Here is a 17284-nt window from a genome sequence, read left to right on the forward strand (position 1 = left end):
GGATAGAGCAGGTGTAGACGAAAACTGATAGGAAATGCTAGTATGATACGCGTAGTATACGTTCCTTAATATGCCTTTTGAAGCAATTATTTGTAAGGCTTAGTATTCATAAATTGTGTACAATGTTCTTGCACACAAACACCATTTTTTTGCTTTCCATGTTCTGCATAATATATATATTTAATAGTTAATTATTTTTTTTTTTAAAAAAAAACTAAGCCGAGTAAGGGTACTTTTTCGTAATGGTAATATTTATTAAAGTTTTAAAAAAAACTTTCAATTTATAAGGTGAAATTTTCCACAGAATGATAATAGTTTCCTGCACTAGATCCGCTTTACAGTAATAATGAGAAATTGTCGTTTTTATAAGTAATAGCAACTGTACCTAAAAAATAAATAATAATTAATTGTAAGTGTAATTTCATTTTTTGTTAAGCTCAGTATACATGAACAAAAATCCAAAAGAAAACTATGTCTGTCCCGAAACTATCGAGTAAGTATTTATATGAGAATAGTTCACATAGCCGTGATGTAACGGCAGCCAGTGAGAGCGAAGTGCAATGCATATACGTGAATGAGGTTAGTTGGGAGTTAGATGCCGTCAAGTGAATACATGTAGTTTGTGATTGGGACATTTGCAGACTGAGCGAGCAAAGCAGCGAATCTGCATAAAATTTTGTTAAAAGCTGGAATCAGGTTTTCGAAACGAGTGCAGCACAAATAAATTCATAGTACAAACCCTTCAGAGATGGACGTGGCTCTGTTGTAAGCAATCCACGTTCTGGAAGACCAGTAATTAGTAGGAGACTGGAAAACGGTGAATCGTAGTTGAAAGGTGAGCTACTGCTACGATCGGAAACGAAAGCTCAGTTGTCCAAATGGAAATCGCCTGGTTCGCCACGTCCGACGAAAGTGCAGAAAAGTTGCATCAAAGTTAAGATCATTTTTTTTAAAATCTAGAAGTCATTGTCCATCATAAATTCGCTTCTCCAGAATAAAAAATGATCTTGATATCCTTCGCAGTTGCGAGGTCCGCTTCTTTATGCAGTTTATGATAGTCTCATTACAACAACACATTATGCCACACACATTGTGCTCATTCATCACATTTCGTCCAGAGTTTTTGGCAAAACATCAAATCCTGCAGGTGACTTAGCCACCCTACAATTCAGATTTGTTGCCTGCGACGACTGGCTACTCCCAAAACTTAAATCGCCTTTGAAAAGGAAGAGATTCCAGATCGTTATTGAGATTTAGACTAATATGACGAGGCAGTTATTCGCAATTCCAACGTAGGACTTCGGAAATGTTTCAACCAAGGAAATTTCCTGGTGCTTACCTTGAAGGGAATTAAGGGATCTTTGCCCAAGTATGCCTAATCAGAAAGAATCGTTGGTATACAACTATTAGAAATGTATGCTACAGTTATCACATTATGCCTGCGCGTTCCAGAGTTGAAAGTTTTTCAACTCTAACACAACTGGTGATCATTTCCCAGTAAAAGATTTAGAAGGAAAGCGATTCAGCAAAATATACCCTGCAAATTGTGTATTATATGGCTAGTCAGAATTTTTGAGACTGTGGCTAAATGGTGTAGAGCAGGTATTGAAGTTTATGAATCAACTGAGTCCAAACAGTAATGAGGAATGTTGTACTGGAAAAAGAAAGGCAGATAATGCCACACACATTCTAGGTAACAGTTCGAATGGGACAATTGTGAAAACTATGAACCAGTAAAATAACGCTTCATAAGGTTGATAAATTCTCCGAGATTCTAGAAACTGTAGAAGTTGCAAGTAGCAAGGCTTCTTGTACCTGATCGTTCAGCGATTCATAAAAATGTAGGTGTTTACTATATACTCAGACATGTCGTTCTTAAAAGTCTAAATGATACCACAGCTTGGGAAGCAATGGTACGATATTTCGTCGATATGTTGTCAGGCACTAGTCAGAGATGGTATGACAAATAAAGGTCTAAGAAATATCAATATTCTACGTTCTATAGTAACTTGTGACGGTCAGCTTAAAGTAGTACGGTTCATTCTTCGGTAAGTTCTCGCCACTCAGTTACAACGGATTAAATTCTAAAAATATAAGCGCTTTCTTCACAGTTACATTGAAAATTTGATTAGAATTCTTTTCATTGTCTCACGATCAATACTAGCCACTTTTTTCATCAACTCTCTAGCACAGCTGGCAGGCCTTAAACGGATGCCGACACAATTGAGCGATCGATGATTCGTGGAACCAGCAACCTTAATATACACCATGATACCTGTGTTTGCCTCAATACAACGTCCTTCTCGCCCTCATGTTTAAAAAAATAAGTTTTACGATATATTTCGTAAATATTATTCGACTTTATCACAATATGATATGGGCTCTAGGTTTTCACATAACTTCCTTCCTGTTACAAAGTCAGTCAAATACCAGGAGTCACTTCACCCTCATCCCGAAGATTTAAAGAAAAATTGTATGGTAACTTTTCTTTAAAAAAAAAAAAAATACAATTGTGCTTAATATTGTGTAGTTTTTAGATTTACAAACTGTTGGCTTTAAGTCTTACAAAATGGCCCTCTCTGTCCGTCCGTTTGTCGACAGGCATCAGAGCAGAAACAGTAAGAGATACAGAGTTTTCTTTTCAATCGATTCAGCGCTCCAAGAATTGATTCCACCCATCTGTTCCGTTGAAGCCCTATTCAAACTAAACTGGTTCAAATTAATTGTTTCCGGTTTCAACATTTATCGCCAGAGAACGAAAACGGTAATAAATGGCAAGATTTTTAGTGATTCAGTGTCATTATGACTGTTCAGAACACACTTCCGAAACCAGAAGTGGTTGAAATTTACTTCTATGCCCGGTTTTAATACAGTTTTCTATGGTGCAAAAACGGTAACTGATATCGAAATGAGTTCTTTGCAAACGATTCGACTTCCCAAGAACAGGCTTCATCTTTTCCGTTAACCCTCTATTGAAATCAGAAGTGGTTCAAATTAACGATTTTTGATTTTAACCTTTATGACCACAGAACACAAGTAGTAAGAAGGTTTAATGGCTTTTTGATATACAGTAGATGCGACATCCAAGATACACGTTCTGTTTTGATCTTATTCCTCTGTTGCAACTGGTAGTTACAGATGTACTTCTTTCAAGTTTGAGTATTGAATTCCCATAGTTTAGAAGTCTTTGGAAGTCACACTATGAAATGAAAGTTACTTATTGAGATTTTCAATCTGTTCAATTGCTTGCAGTTGAAATAGGCCAATAATAAGGGAACGCGTTCTCTCCAATTATATATAACGTATTTTCCTGAATATTTATTAAACACATTTAAATTTTTATAGTACATTGCGTGTGTTTTGTCTAACATTGGAGATTTACTCGTATAGTTTGGAGCTGATTTAGTGAGAGGAAGGATCGCTGCTTCAACAGTGCACTCAGGATCACTCTTAGTTATAAATTAGCTGAAATCCTGAAATTTTTCATATCGATGGATAATCTTGTCACTGGATTAGACGCTGTTCTATGTTGAATGGCTACCCAGATCACCTACTTCACATCATTGGATTTTCTTCAATCGAGTTACTTAAAAGATATTTAGTCTAAGGAGACGCACATTATTAGGCTTTGTTTCAGAAAATGTCTGTGAGGAGGAAAGGAAAAATCAGAATTTAGAGAGCTGCACTACGACATTATTTTGTATATATATATATATATATATATGCAGTTGTGGTTTATCTTAAATCAGGGACGCACTCAGGTGGGTGATCCAGCAGGTTCGAACCCCCTGCCCCCCCAAAAAAAAAACACTGTAACCCAACACACACAATCTCATAACAAAACTATATTTATTTAGCAGAGAAATTGTTAATGTAATATAAAGATTTGATCTACTTCATCTGTGCTTTTTCTGTTCTTATAAAAGCAACATAATTCTATTATTTTTCTAAGAACATAGGTGGCAGTATTTAACAATTATTCTCTTTTCGGGTATAACACCGGTTCAATACTACATAGACGTATCGTCCTGGATCCCCTCCCAAACTTTGGACTCCTTAAAAAAAAAAAAAAAAAAACTGTGCATGCCAGTCAGATGCTTATGGAGGTCCATGCAGAGTGGATCGTACTCCTTGAGCTGCGAGGACTCAACATATTGTACACACACATATTCTTGGTACCGCAATCTCAAAGTGAAAAATAACTCCTGAACCCTTGTAGGTAGCAAGAAACAAACTATGGCATTACATATATGTAATGCTTCAACTAATTTCCTCAATGTCAGGCGATGAGGAGTATTTAAATCTCATGGGGAGATTTTTTTTTTTTTTAAGTTCTGTTTCATTTATAAGATTGGGAGTGATCCTACGAGTTTGGGGATGGTATTTTCCCGCTCCTAACATATCTATAAAACACTGGATTTATGCTAGACAACTTGTGTTGCACACGAGACAACACTTGAGGCTCTCGTCCCGAAACTATATAATGAAACTGATATCTCGTCGAAGAAAGTACGTGTGTTTTTATTGGAAGAATTATCTCGTCTCGAGTCCTGGACAAGCTTAGTGTTAAGATACCTCACATCAATTCATTGTCATTTACAAAATGTAACATTGATCTAATATGGCGGATTTCAAGATGGCAATCCTAGTCCTAGAAATACTCGAGTTCTTTTTACACAAGTGAAGGTGGTTCTGACCAGTGTCGTAACTTAGATTTATTCTGGGGGGCAAGCATTAATATCCCCCCCGCAAAATTCGAAAATAGGCCCCATCTTTCTCTTACTCTTTGTGTCCTGCCCCGGAGCCTGTGGGCCCTCCCGTAGGGCCGTTAATTACGTCCCTGGTTCCGTTCAATACATGACAAATTAATTAAGGGGACAATATTGACAAATCTCAAAGCCATACGAATAAATATTATTTAGGGCCCCTAATGGTAGACATTTTTTTACTGAAATGAGTCCACGACTCATTTTTTTTTTTTTTTTTGTTTAATTTTCCTTTTGTGTGCTGTTTTGTTTATGTAATGCAGTGAACCTGTTTGATGCTTCATTTATAATTTCATGTTCGTATCATATATGGAGTAAGAAAATTTTGTCTTAAAGTGAGCCCCCTCGAACGGCGGGGAGCCTCCCTGGGGGGGGGCAGTTGCCCTCTCACAAATTACGGCCCTAGTTCTGACGGAACCTCATCTCTTTCGGAGAAAAAGAGTGCTTGAGAACTCTTGAATCACTCTAGTTAAACAATATATTTTCTTCTCAAAGAAATTTTCTCATGATAACTAAATTCCTTTTTCATCTTACAAGGAGCATCACCCAAGCTGATTTCAATCAAAGTTGACAGTAGATACTAGACAAGAAATAAGCAAATACGTTTTTTTTAATTTTAATTTTCTACAGATAAAACTTCTTTGGGGGAGGGGCATAAGCTCCCGCCAAAAATTTGAAAGTCGACACCAAGAGGACAGGAAGAAGTAAATCGAAGCGAATGAAATTGTTCACAGATATAGTAGACGTAAAATAAAAGAAGTGTGTGTTTCGTATTTTCCTTCACAGTGCGTAGCTAGGCTACGGGAAGCGCTCCCCTTGCTCACCGGAAGAAGTTTAAATTAATTTCTTTGTAGGCTATAGGACTACCGGTGTTCGAGTTCGTACAGAAAGTGGAGAATGAATAATGACAAGCAAATCTCTCATAATTACAACAGTCCGGGACTAGATGTAGGGTTGTAAACGCTCATTTTTGAACCGAACTTAGCTTAGCTCCAAGACAAAGTGTAAAAAGTGTGTTAACTCACGTTCAAACTCAAGCCTTTTAAAATAAAAGTGCTCAACTCAAGATCATTTTTTGAGCTACGCTCAATATAAACAAAATACGCTCTCATGATTGTACAGATTGACAACTGTCCAATTACAACTGGAAATTTTAATGTAAAATACTGTATATTACTTTACAAAGAGAGAATAATGTCTAAGGAACTCATTTATACAAATCGATAGTTACAGTAATAAGGTAGAACGTGACCCCGATATTTACCTCCAAAAGAGAAGCACTTTACCTTTCTTATGTACCCTGACACCAAATTAGCATTTGTCTGAAGTTTTGTAAATCTATGTGAATTCATATAGTGTACCCTCTCACATGCAGTGCCTTTACATTATGCCACTCGCTTGCCTTTGCTCCATTAGTGTCTTACACCTACCTGTGGGTTATGAAACAAATATCTTTGCCCAGAATGTTTACTAAATAGCAATCTGCTAACAGAATAAATGTTTAAAGCATCAGGAGATTTGTTTGGTCAAAAACATTTTCCAGCTATTATATTTTTTTTATTGCTAGGCAGTTCTTAGCCTGTACGATTAGATTAAATCCGTCTGCATTATGCAAGGTTTCAAGTACAGCGAACCAGAAAAGTATCCCCTTCGTCCTAAGTGCTCTAATTCTGTTACTTGGGTCCAGGTAATTTGCAGTTGTGAGAACGCCTGGACAGATGCAACCCAACTTACACGTAACTTTTCTCGGCACTGACAGCAGCTGGTAGCACTGATTCAGGTCTTTATGCAGGTAAAATTGTAAAGTAGGTGACTAACGAAACATTTCTCCATTCTAAGATGAATCTCTATGGTTCGGATCGTGTTTTCCAAAGAACACCATATATTAATCTCAATATTGCTGTGCTTGTAATGTATTACTTCTTTATATACTGTATGTTTAGAGAAATAAAAATACTGACCACGCATGAATCAGTAAATGCTTGAAAGTAGACGAAAATATCTAATCTAGAACAACTGCTGGAAATAAGTTTGTAAATTATTGTCTCAATTGACAGACCTCCAATTATCCTTATTCCAACATCTTTTTCTTTCTAGGGAAGAGATCTTGCTTGTCACACTGAATATGCATTGAAATTGAAACATTTGAAAAAGTTTCAGCTTGGTCGGGATTTGAATCCCTGTCCACCGAATAGAAGTTCAATACGCTAACCACTCATCTACCGCGCCACCTCATCTTCCACCCAAACTAATACCTAGTGAAATTCGTTTCATGGAAGAATATACGCAAGATACTAATGCTTATGTGTCTTAATGACTTATTCGACATTTCCTTGTTTAACTCAAAAACAAGTTGTATAGACGTTCGTCAATGAGGAAAATATCACGAAACGTTCTTCAAGTTGAGGCTACGTCATCGGTTTCAGGAGCGGCCCGGTTTACATTACTACTATTCTTCCTCATCGTAGCTTCTAATTTCCAAAGAAAAAAAACTGGCAGTATTTACGACAATTCCAAGAGTTTCAGTATTCCCGCGCTACCCTATCCAGCTGTTTGACGTTGGTCATGTAAAATGTACAGAAAAATTGGGACAAGAGAACAAATCCTAACCAACCCCTGCGGGGCTTCTAACTCGTTACTACTACTACTACTACTACTACTACTTTTACTATGGATCCGTATAGTAAAACTGCAAGTTTATTTTAATGAGAAAAGCGTTATGAAAAGTTAAAAAACCAAATAAAAATCTTTCCTTGGGCAGAATTTGAATCCACGGCAAATCATTATCATTTTGTGTGGTGACATAAATCTAAATTGGATGGTTAACACTAAAGTTAAAACTGATTTACAAAACCTATTAACTTCATTTAATTTCAAAGCTATTGTTAATACACCTACCCGATTTGGAAAATCAGCAGTTGACAAGTAATAGTAAGCAGAGAGTGTCGTAACCACGAACTTGAAATATTCAACCCAGGTATTTCTGATCATGATGCGCAATTAGTTAGCTTATCACTTCCATCAACAAACTTACCGGTGTTGCAAAATACTATTAGAATTGAAAAAGGTTGTTTTCACCGAGTAACATTAGTTACTTTTATTATATGTTGGCTCTTGAGACATGGGATAGAATCTATTCAGCTTTCACTATGGACAAAAAATTTAACTCCTTCTTAGATGCATACTTGCACTGTTTTAATATAGCTTTTCCTCTCATGCCAATTAGTAAATATAATAAAATTAAGAAAAGTTGGATTACAACTGGTATTCGTAATTCCAAACGAAATTTAATTAAATATGCTAAACTGCTTAATGATACAAATGTTTCTGATGTATTCAGAAATTACGTTAAAAAGTATAAGCAAATATATAAAAAAGTTATTAAGACAGCAAAGGTAATGCATAATTCGAAAGTGATTTATAATTCTAGAAATAAAATTAAAACTATGTGGAATATTATTCACCAGTTCATACAAAGAAAGGTGATATTGCTAATTTGAATCACGTCATTTTTTAAAATAAAAGAATTACAACCCTTGCTGAAATTGCAAATAAATTTAATAATTATTTTATAATTTCTCCTCAGGTAGCTCTTGGTGCTCTATCCCACCAAGCTGGTACAAGTGGTTCTTCAAATATGCCTTCTTCTCCAAAATGTATTTTTGTTACCCCGGTAACTATTGATGAAATATTAGCAATTATAAGAAAGATGAGAAATAGCAGTTCTGCAGGTCTTGATGAAGTACCGTCCACAATTATAAAACAATCTGCTTCGATAATTGCTCCCCACCTGACTCATGTAATAAACTTTTCCCTTCAATCAGGCATTTTCCCACAACGGTTAAAAGTGGCTAAAGTGATTCCCTTGTTCAAAAAAGGCAGTCGTTACAATATTAACAATTATCGCCTTATCTCAGTTTTGTCTTTATTTTAAAAAAAAAATTGAGACGGTGATGTCAAATAGGATAAGGAATTAATTACATTCCGATAATCTAATATCATTATCACAACATGGGTTTTTAACTGGCAAATCTACTGATTCTGCAATTTTCGATTTTCTTAGTACTGTTATGCATGCAATAAATAATAAAAAAAATGGGCAATTGGACTTTGTTGATCTTACTACAGCATTTGACACTGTAAATCATGATCTCTTACTTAAAAAAATATGCTTTTATGGTATAAAAGGAACTGCCAATGAATTGATCGAGTCTTACTTGAAGGATATGTATCAGATAGTTCAAATTACGAACGAAAATAATGGCAAAATGCATAAGTTTAGTAGTTATAAAGGTACAATACTAACTGGTGTACCTCAAGGATCAGTGCTAGGTCCATTGTTCTTTCTTATTTACATCAATGATTTGACACATGAAATGTTGCCTAATAAATTTGTTTTATTTGCTGATGACACCAATGTTATTATTACAGGTAACTCACGACATGATATTGAATATAATCTAAACACTGCGTTTTCACCATTAAGTAAATGGTTAAGTAGCAATAAATTAGTTTTAAACAATGATAAAACTTTCTTGCTAAATTTTTATTACCCTCTTCAAAATAAATTTATTCCTTACGTAATGGTAAATAACAAAAAAGTTGACTTTTCTATTTCAACTAAATTTCTTGGTGTCACCATTAGTTCGAAACTAACTTGGAATGAGCATATTTTTCAATTCAACAAAAAATTTAGTAGCATTTGTTTCGGCCTTCGTACACTAAGAGGTAATGTCACAACAGAGGCTTTAGTTTCGGTGTACTATGCAAAATTCCATTCTTTAAAAACTTACGGTATTATTTTTGGGGTTATTCTCCTGAATGTATTAGCACGTTTCGCTTACAAAATAAATCACTAAGGGTTGTGTTTGGATTGTCACCAAAGTCTTCTTGCAAGCCCATCTTTCGTGGTCAAAAAATATTACCATTACCTTGTGTGTATCTATATAAAATTATCTTGTTTACCGTAAGTAACAAACACTTATCTATTGAAAACAGTAACGTCCATAAATATAATACTCGATTCTTTAATAATTTGCATGTTATCCCCCAAAATTTCTCGTTCTTTCAAAAAAGCGTATACCTCCACAATATTTTGTTAATTATATTATGAATGTGTAAGCTTATAAAAGTCATAGTTATGTATGTATTACTGTATCTGTAAGTTTTTTATAGCATATATGTAATTATTTTGTAATTTTGACAACTATATGCGTACTCGAGAATACTCTCATTTGTATGCAAAACAGGCAAATAAATCAATAAATAAATAAACGATTTTCATTACTAGCAGGTTGCCCTAGCACGCTCAGCTACGAGGGCCGACAGTATTTGACCTTTACTTTCCGTTATATGCATGTCATGATCTTGATGTCATATCTGCATCGGCCAATAAAATCAAAGGATATCTGAAACTCTTGGGATCCGCAAAAATGCAAGCCGGCAGACATTATTTTCGCATTCTTTGAATTGCATCGACACATGTAGAAAAAGAGTTCTATTTTTATCTTTCTTAACTACTAGTTTAGTTTTTACCTTTGTAAGAGGAATTTGTGGTAGATTGGCAAATTATGAAACTCGTATGGCAGAGACACGGGTTCAAATTCCGTCGTGGCAATTATTTTTTTCTTAATTGGAAAGTATTGTTTACGTAATTGCTATTCTAATTCTGTTATTCCTTTATTATTATTATTATTATTATTATTATTATTATTATTATTATTATTATTGAAAAGTTGAGACTTGGCTACATATTTTATATTACATGAAGTTTTTGACTATTCAATTTGAAGTCTTTGTTGATATGGAACGTATCTGAAATGGCAAATTGCTTAAAATATTAATATTTCTAGTAGTAGTAGTAGTAGAAGAAACATAACCAATTTTTGTGAAATAATAACCTTTGTTTTTGATCAGTCGTATTTATTACCTATACTAACGATATGCCTTACGTATTCGTCAATTGTTCGCAAAACACGTTACATTCCCAGACAGTACGAATCAAGGCTAATACGCCTGACGTCATCTTGTAGGCTACTGTTCTATTGCAAGTGTACTGAAGAAAGTCATATCAACACTAAGACCGAGAGAAATTGAATATTTTCTATGTTATCTTACATTGGAAGTATCAACGTTACAATTGATAATTTAATTACCCGATGGGAATCGAACCGAGGACCACCGAAATGTGAAACTAACGTTTATTCTCCTACTCTAAGACATCGCTGTCAATGAAGAAGGGGAAAACTTGATTTGAAGTGTCTTAAGTAAATTGCACACTTTTACCATTTTAATGTTGCAAAACTCTTATTTCAGTCATAACAAAATATAAAGTGATATGTAGTGTTGTGTTAGTTGAAAATGAGTGACTAAGTAGAATTAGTGGATGTTGTTGCAGGATTTAGATATGAGGAAGTTTAACGTCCTGCTTGAGCATCGAGGCTAATGTTATGTGAAACTGTGTACAGTTTAAATATATCTCTTCGAGTGTTTCTTTATAATTATATTCTTTCACGAGCCAGTAATATACATTACAGATTGTCGAGTTCAACGTTTTATCCAGGTTACTCGATATTGGCGAAATAACTGTCTAACCGTTGGCCCTCGAAGACGTGATGTGCGTCCCGAACACTCAAACGTACATTTTATGTATTTTTCTGTCTATTGCGTTATTTTGTATGGAAGCTTTTTTGGTGTGTGAAAGATAGAAAAAGAAACCTGATAATGTAAACAACCCTAAACTCAAGCTATCCCATGCTGAGAGCGTCGGTTTACCTGCGATGGGCAACTAGAGACCTCTCGGCAAAAAATAGATGTCCCGCAACGACGATCTGCTATGGCCTCATTTCCATTTTGAAAATTATGCCACCAACATTCCACCAGTGGCAGAGACGCGACGAAACGCCAATGAATCACAAAATGACTCCCCAAAATATGTTAAATCCCCTATATGTGTGATTTGTTTACATTACAGTGAGTCTAAAAACATTTTAAAAAGTACCCCGACGCGGTCGCGAACCAACAACCTTACGATCCGAAGGCGCGTGTTCTTCCTACTTCCCCACGTAGGCGATGAAGGAGACGTCGCATGTAAAGGGATACATCATTGAGGTCTTTTTAATTTGGCCAATAAGAGTGCTCCTGTAACCGTGTATATTCGAGGATAACCGTTTGGGATCAGAGGAAATGCGTTCGCCATATACCTTTATAATAAAATTACACGCATCTATTTACCTTATTTCATAGTTCTCGCATATTTACTTTCTAATGATCGGCGGCATTTGTCATGGAAATTTAATGATCATAAGAGAGTAAGTGAATAAGTGATTAGATCAATGAACTTTGCATATTAACATTTGAAGTATTGTCTAAAAAGGCATGACGTATTTCGGTAAAATATGAGAAATGATGATTTGTGGATATACTAGAGTTATTCGGATTATGCAATAGTTATCTCATGAATAGGTAAAATGTGTATTAATATTGCTCTTTGTTTGGTTTGGTTTTACAGATTTTACAACACATAGAAGATGGAAGACCAAAAATTGCATTTTCACCGTATTTTATTTCTACTTCAGGCAAGGGAAGAACGCGCGAATAGTTTTTGTGATTTTTACTGTTCTCTGAAACTTTTTCAAATGTTTCAATTGCAATGCATACTTAGTGTGACAAGCAAGATCTTCTCTTCCCTAGAAAGAAAAATATGTTGGAATAAGAATTGGAGAAGGTCTGTCAATGGAGACAGTACTTTACAAACTTATTTCCAGCAGTTGTTCTAGATTAGATATTTTCGTCTACTTTCAAGCATTTTCTGATTCATGTGTGACCAGTGTTTTTATTTCTTTGAATATACAGTAAATAAAGAAATAATACATTACAAGCACAGCAATATTGAGATTAATATATGATGTTCATTAGACAACACGCTCTGAACCAGAGCGATTCATCTTAATTGGAGAAATGCTTCGTGCGTCATCTACTCACAAATTTACTTCCATAAAGACCTGAATCAGTGCTACCAACTGCTGTCAGTGCCGAGAAAATTTACGTGTATGTTGGGTTGCATCTGTCCAGGCGTTCTCACAATTGCAAATTACCTGGACCCCAGGTAATGGAATTAGAGCACTTATGGGGGGAGATACTTTTGTGGTTCGCTGTACCAGATTTAATACTTTAAAAATGGGTCAATCCATATGAAATTGATTGGCATCGATGAGGATTTATTCACCATATACCATTTACAAGGAAACCAAAAATACTTCTTGCTGTCGCAGTGATAAACAAAGAGCAATACAATGGACGGTACATACCTTTAGGTTTCGAAGTAATCCCCATCATCATCCAACACCTTTGGCCAACGTTCCTGCAGTTTCACAATAATCTGGTGATAAACTCGCTGATCGTGGATGCAAAGAAGTCTGTGAGTGCATTCCGTAGGCATCCCTCATTTGCGAAGGATCTCACACGGAGGTGGTTGTCAAGGGAATGAAATAGGTGATAATCTGTTGGCGTAAGATATGAATGTGGTACATGGCATAGTGTCTCCCAGTAGCCAAGTTGCTGAAGGTTTTCCCGGATCCTCCTTGCCACATAGACATGCTCTTGGTATTATCGTAGAAACAACACGTACTTGCGATTCGCCAATGCCGGCTCCTTCTGCTGCAATGCAAAGTGCACCCTTTGTAACTGCTGAGAGTATATGTCTGCAGTGATGGTCTGGCCAGGTGGAAGGAGTTCGTAATCACCACTTGGTGGCAACCTTTAATGGGTACAGATGTGGTCTTGAGGAGTGAGGAACAGGGATCACGTAGCAGCAACCAATGTTTAGTACGCTTGGGAGTGTCATAAAGGATTTCCGTTTCGCCAACAGTGAGCAAGCAATCAAAGATGTGTGTGTTCAGGTGCCGAGTGAGCAAGAGTAAATAAGTTGTCACTCGTTGTTCCTTGTTGGCTGAAGAAAATGTGTGGGGAACTTCTATAATTTCCCTATCTCATGCAGTTGCAGTCTGAGTATTTCAGCGGAAATATAGAAATTTTTTGCAAGTTGATCACATGTTGGAACGTTGTCTTTCTTGATGGCTGCTTTCAGAACCTCGATATCCAACACATTTGGTTGTTTGCGAGGCGAGGTTCATCCGAAATGCTAACATCTCCCGAACGAAATTTTTGGAGACATGCCAGGCAGAGAGTTCGTTCACGGCGTTCTCCCTAAATGCCTGGCATATGTGGTGACTTGGTGTGACAGCTTATAGTCATACAACAAACACATGCAAACAAGCTGCTTTGACACCTTCGTTTCTCTTCAACTCTAGACGAGCTATGACTGCTGTATGTGCGCAATTGCCTATTTTACTGAGTCGATGGTCAAACTAACTCCTGATCGTCAAAAACGGCAAAAACTTTTTTGGATACTTTGTACTTTTATTACGTTTTTTTTTTTTCTAAATGTTTAATCCTAGCCAGTATGTGAGAGGTGGTCATTTTACTTGAGCATTGTGTGCCAATAAGGCCTTTATAAACGTTAGCGTAAACTTCTGTATCTTAGAACTCGCTATTCAAAAACATTGCAAGAAACAATTTTCTTCAGTACTTTCTCTCCTTTATTTTTGTCTCAGTATTGAAAAGCATAGTAGAAATTTCAACTTTGACTGAACGAAGTTGTTAATTTTCAAAAATTGTATAGAAAACGCATGTCTATACTACTCTCAACCATTTGTTTCTGAACTAGATACTTACGTAATCTACTTGAATCATAGAACACATTGTTTAATATAAAGGTAATCAAGAACGTTCTGATGATTTTTTTGGAAGTCTGTTCAATTGGCCTTCACACCAGTGGCGGCTAATGTTAGTGTTGCACGTTGCGCAACGACCAAAGTATTTCAAGAAAAAAATATTATTATCAATAGTAGTAAAGAACAGAAAAAATACTTTTTTAATACCTGCATATATACACTTTAAATAACATTTTTTTACTTTTGTAACTGCCCGTTCCGTTAATCCGTTTTAAAAAGCGAAAAATAATCCGTCACAGAGTCTCTAATTTATATTGTGTTGCAGCGAGCATACAACGACCAGATTCCTTCAGCGCGGCAATTGGAGCAAATGTTAAGTCTCCTTTCCCCTATCTCAGAAGTTAAAGGGACTGGTCGTTGCAGTGCTTCTGCAACACAGCACGGTTTCCAGTGAACGAGAAGGTTTTTCACGCTAAATAAGATTTCTGAATTTTTTTCCCTAGCAATTAACAAATGGAATTTGTTTTTATGCATTCATATTTTTAAATTACGGGACCATACTGAAGCAAATCAATATAATGAATTAAAAAAAAAAAAAGTGATTGCAGAATTACAAAATAAGAAAGAAAATATCTAGTAGAGGAGAAAACAAATGAAAGTAGATCCGCATTTACAATTCTTAGCTTATATTGATAATGAAAGCTTCTTCTACAGTAATTTGTGAATCAAATATTAAGAAGTCAGTACCGGTATGTAGAATCCCCCCTCTGTAAATAGTATTTTAGTATAAACATATTTCTTTTATAAAATAAAATAAATGAAATGAAATCTTTGAGTTTTATGTCCCACGATTATGCCGGTTAGGCTAAAGGAGACGGTGATAATGAGAAATGAATGAAATGGTGGAATGAAGAAAGTGGGAGGAAACGGGAGAACCCAGAGAAAACCCAGGCACACGGTGTTTGTCCACCACAAAGTACACGTGGCGGGGGCTGGGATCGAACCCGGGACCCCAAGCACCAGAGGTGAACGCTCTACCACTGAGCCACCGCGGCCCCCTTTTATAAAATAAGTAAATATACTCTTGATAGTTTCCACATAAAACTGTATGATGGGGAACGCCACATTGAATTTGGGACTAGTTAGCAATGCTCAGGGGCACGAGAGGGGGGGGGGGCACCGGGTCCGGACCTCCCAAAAATATCTAATATTTGTAGACTTTCTTAACGAACTATACTTGTTTAACAGAGAAACAATTGATGTAGGCTAAATATTTTATTTTACGCCTCATCATGTACTCTTTTCTTATAAAAATGATCATTCTATCATTTTTTCTAAAAATATAGACGACAGTAAGTAAGGATTACTCATCGTCTTTTCGGGTGAAGTATAAGACAGGTTCCATATTATGTAGACGTATTGGACCTCCCTCAAATACTTTGGACTCCTCCCAGTTAACATTTCTGTGTGTAAACCTCGCAGTGCTGTTTGTTTTGATGTTCTTTGATTTTTGGCTTCTGTTACATGGTGATCCTTCATCTGGCGGGTTTCGAGGTTTCCTTTCCAGAACATATCACATTGGTAAGCATTGTTTTGCCTCATGTGGAAGTATATTGAGTTCATCGGGCATTGCGTAACAACCAAGACGGATGATTTGGAATGTAGTTTCTTTTGCGCACATGTGTGTGTGTTGATGTATGAATATGTGACATTCGGAATTCATATACCAGTACCTATTTTGTGTCAGCTGCACTGGCGGATCCACGGGGAGGGCGGAGGGGGCGACCGCCCCCTCCAAAGGGTTTTTTGAACTTTCAGCATTTATCATTGGGAAATACTAACATGGTCTTTTTCCCGACCGATCCAATATGTGTGACAAGCGTAGCAGAGTCTAATCAAAATGTGTGGTACTTAATAGTACTTAATACAGACATATTTGAATTGTGAATACGTTTCTCCCTAGTTCCTTGGGGCGGTCACCATAAGCCCCAAAGGAGCGAGAATATGATTCATTCGTTGGACGAACAGCTGTAAGAAGAAGGGCAAGACAGCTCACTCTTTGAACTAAAAACGTATATTTTAAAATTGTGTCCTAGAAAAAGGATATGGGAATGGAATTCGGGTCCTGAAACTTCAAGTACCTTTACCTTGAATAAAGAGAAATATAGAATCTTCAGCGCTCCTTACCGGAAAGCTCTCTGAAACTGAGACTTTTCAGTTGGTTGATTGATTAATATGTATTTACGTCGTTTGCCAAAAGCGATGCTTTACAGAACGAGGACTAGAGTTTACAGTTGGATCTGAACCACTGTAGTGCGTTCGATGTTCACTCACCGGGAATCAAACCACAGAACCCCTTGCATCAAAGATCAAAGTACGTTCGCTAGCTACTAGATCAACAAAGAGAGCCGTGACTTTTGGGGTTCAACACGGAAATATTAGGAAGGAACCAGGGATTTATTATGACTTCAAATGGCATTTCATATTTTCTTGAGAAATAGCACAAATTTGTTATTGTAATTCATACATAAAAGACAAAATCCTGAGTGAGTAACTTCGTACAGGCCAAACCTAAGCTAGAAACTTGAAATTAGGACAGTATATACGATTTGCTACGTAGGGTATTACTAAGGAAGGTTTTTTTTTTTTTTTTTTTTTTTTGAAATTCGAAGAAAGGAAGGGAGAATAGGGTGGAAATTACTTTAATAAGATGGCCATCTCTTCGAATCCGTTACGACTAGACTTGAAATTTGGCATTTGGATTTCTCATTTAAAATAATTTGA

This window comes from Thermobia domestica, chromosome 15 (genome assembly GCF_964235325.1).
Source record: "Thermobia domestica chromosome 15, izTheDome1.hap1.1, whole genome shotgun sequence".
In the NCBI taxonomy this organism is placed as follows: domain Eukaryota; kingdom Metazoa; phylum Arthropoda; class Insecta; order Zygentoma; family Lepismatidae; genus Thermobia; species Thermobia domestica.